This window comes from Trichechus manatus, unplaced genomic scaffold, assembly GCF_000243295.1.
Source record: "Trichechus manatus latirostris isolate Lorelei unplaced genomic scaffold, TriManLat1.0 scaffold00052, whole genome shotgun sequence".
In the NCBI taxonomy this organism is placed as follows: domain Eukaryota; kingdom Metazoa; phylum Chordata; class Mammalia; order Sirenia; family Trichechidae; genus Trichechus; species Trichechus manatus.
This window is the reverse complement of record NW_004443988.1, coordinates 6320353-6323632: the sequence shown is the minus strand read 5'-3', so window position 1 is coordinate 6323632 and position 3280 is coordinate 6320353.

Here is a 3280-nt window from a genome sequence, read left to right as displayed (position 1 = left end):
TGTTCTGGGGTTGTTAACCAATGTCATAAAACAACGTGTACTTCTGTTTCATGAGAAACTATTTGTTCTGTAAGCCTTCACCTGAAGTACAATTAAAAAAAAAAGTTTCATCCCATCAGGTTTACTTTGTTCCCTCTGGCACATTCTTGGTCCTTGACTAATCAAGAGATCTAAGGCAATCAGGGAGTTCTGAATGTGGTAAGACCTAGAGGCTAGCAAGGCCTGATAGGGCTGTCTCTGTCCTAGGTGGTGGTTGATTAAGAGGAAACTCAAGTGAAGAATGAAGAGGAAGAATTACAAATTTGCTTCTAGTTAAAATATAAAGGGGAAAAGTATTCTTTGACTCAAATACCTTCAGATTATCTGTTTGACTCTCCATGGGTTACAGAGTCAAAGTTGGCTCTGGACAGCAAGGTACATTCCAAATGCTTTTTGGCTGACTACAAAATAAACTTATTGTTTGAAAACAGAACCGTTAGAAAACTTTCAAATTAATAGGGCACTGAAGCAGTCACTTCTTCCCTTTAAAGTGGATACTATGCCTGCTTTTTCCTTTGTATATTCCCTCAATGCCCAGGGCTCCATATCTATTCAGAATTTCGACGACTCTTGACATACACCCCCTTCCCAATACCTCTACATTAGAATAAATGACATGTTGGTAGTAGCACTGTAACATCCTTGACCATAATCAACATTTAACATTCTTTTAAAAATTAGAATTAAAAGTATTTTAATCATGATATTATTAAAATGTCAAAGAATATTTAATTTTCCATTTGGAAGTTATTCACTCTATTGGCCTTAAGACTAAAATATACCACCCTTTATATACCCATTAGTGGAGGAATGATGTTTTAAATTGTGATAATTTTAAACATGAATATTATTAAAGAACCATAAAAGGTAGCATTAGCATATTCTATCCAGGGTTTTTTTGAGTTTTTCTATTCCATGTCCCCCTCAAATACAGGGGAATTATTTTCTGACAAGCCTGAAAGGACATTTTCTCACACCGTAACCTGAAAAGAGGCTTCTTACAGGTCTATGTAACTTTGGTCAGCAGAAACAAAATGCAAATCTCTGGCCTGGCTAAGGCACTCTATTCTGAAATGTACAGACAACATGCACGCATGACCGACCATGCCACAGCTCCCCAAAAGGCAGCTCAGTGTATGCTGGGGAGAAAGGCTGGGGGTGAACTCACCCACAAATATCATGCATAAGCCTGAAATAGCTTTTATACTTTGGAAACATTATGGTAATTGGCATGACATAAATGCTCAGGGCTATTTGTAATTAAGTCCTGCTTCAGTTGCTATATATAAACAAATGGGGGCTTTTAAGATGCACTTTCAAGATGACAGACTAAAACAAGAAAACAAGCAGTACACTGAAGATTCACAAGTCCACAGTATTCTGAAACAGTTAATTGTTCAGTTTCACATTTACCTTGTTGGCAGCCACCTTTCTTTTATCTAACAGAATCAATAAAACTGACTCTCTGGCATAATTCTGTACCACCACAGGAAATACGTCGTAAGGTATGGGCACAAAACATTTTTCAAATCAACTTGATGCAACAGAAAGAGAGCAGAAACACATTTTGAGGTAAAAGAGCCCCAAGATTACAGGACATGACCGTTTTGCCAGAAATAAAGGGTATTTTTCCTGCACAAGTGGAAAAAAGCCTGTGGTCCAAATTTGTCATTTTATAAATATTTATCAGTTCTTTTCTTATAATACAGATTAATCTCATTCCTGTGTACAAGGTAAACAAAACAGTAAAATGATCCATTTAGAAATCTTAAAACAAAGCTTTTTGCCCACCCCAAATTAACACTTTATCCAGTTCAATTTTACAGATTACACAGAACAATGTATACAAAAAATAGCTACCTTCACTTAATTGGTTCATTCCCTGGCTTTCATGATGGCAATTTTTTTAAACAAACATGGAATTACTACTCACATTTTTCTGCATCCATTTTCATCTATTTTCAGTGTTCATTTTTGTCTCAGAGAAAGTCACCAAATATACTTCAATCTTTACAATTTTTTAAAATGAGTTTGGAACCAAGAGCTAGCTCCTTGCCTCCTCATCTCTAATAACCTGGATGACAATGATTCAAATTTACAAATTTAAAAAACAAAATATTACATAGTTATTTTTACAAAGCAGCAGACTGAAATTCAACAAACACTACAATTATATTTAACGATGGTCACATTCATAGATAAATAATGGTTGTGAATTTAATTACATATCAACACAGTGGTGCCTATTTTATCCAAGTGCAACCCGTCCAAAAAAAAGGGTTTAAGATACACTCTTCATTCAAGCACAAACTTCAATCAGTGGAAAATAAAAGAAAATCAGCAAGAAAATTTCACCCCCACCAAACTAAATGGTGACAAAGTTAAAAAAGAAACAGAATATCCACATTCATGAAAAGATGTGATCTATAAAACATCCTTATTAAAGTCAAAGGGATTTTTGTTTGTCAGTAAACCTCAAAAGTTACTCCAAGTCATATTAAAGAGAGTACATACTCAGTAAGGCATATATATCAAAAATTTTCTTTAAGTGGGGGAAGTGGGCAAGCTGAGAAAGAGAGTTTCTCTCTGCTTAATCCTGTATGAAACAAAAAACACAGTGCCCATCCCATCCCACAGAGAAAGACAGAGAGACAAGGGAATGGCAAGTTGAATCAGAAAACTAATTTTGGTCAGAGTTCATGAGATTCCTAATTCCAAATTCATTTTCTCTTATAAGGTACTTTATCTGCATTCTTCATAAGTAATTATCATAAGACTGGGACTGTCATGTGCATTCATACAATCATGGTTCACAGGCACCAAATCTTAGCAACCTGCAGCTGAGGGGGAACCCACATTGAAACAAAGAACAATGCCAATGGATGAGTTATAATTACAATCCATTCTGTACTAAGCCTCAACAGAATATTTTTCTTTAAATGAAATTCAAGCCATTTATCAAGATCTGTTCCATAACAAAGAGAGCCAGAATATTAGAGAATCTAAACGTATATACTGGCTCTCTTAGCAATGTGAGGACAAAAGGCATTTCCATGGGAAAGAGAAACCAGTTTTTGGCAACTGTATATTGTTCTGCTATCATTTGGCCATTTGGCATCTCTTGCTGAAGGTGACTTGCTCTTATCTTTTCCCTGTATTAGATTTGGGCTATGGATAGCTTCAACAGCTAAAGTCCTATTACAAAGTACCAAACATGAAAGAAAACCTGTTGCGGTTTTCT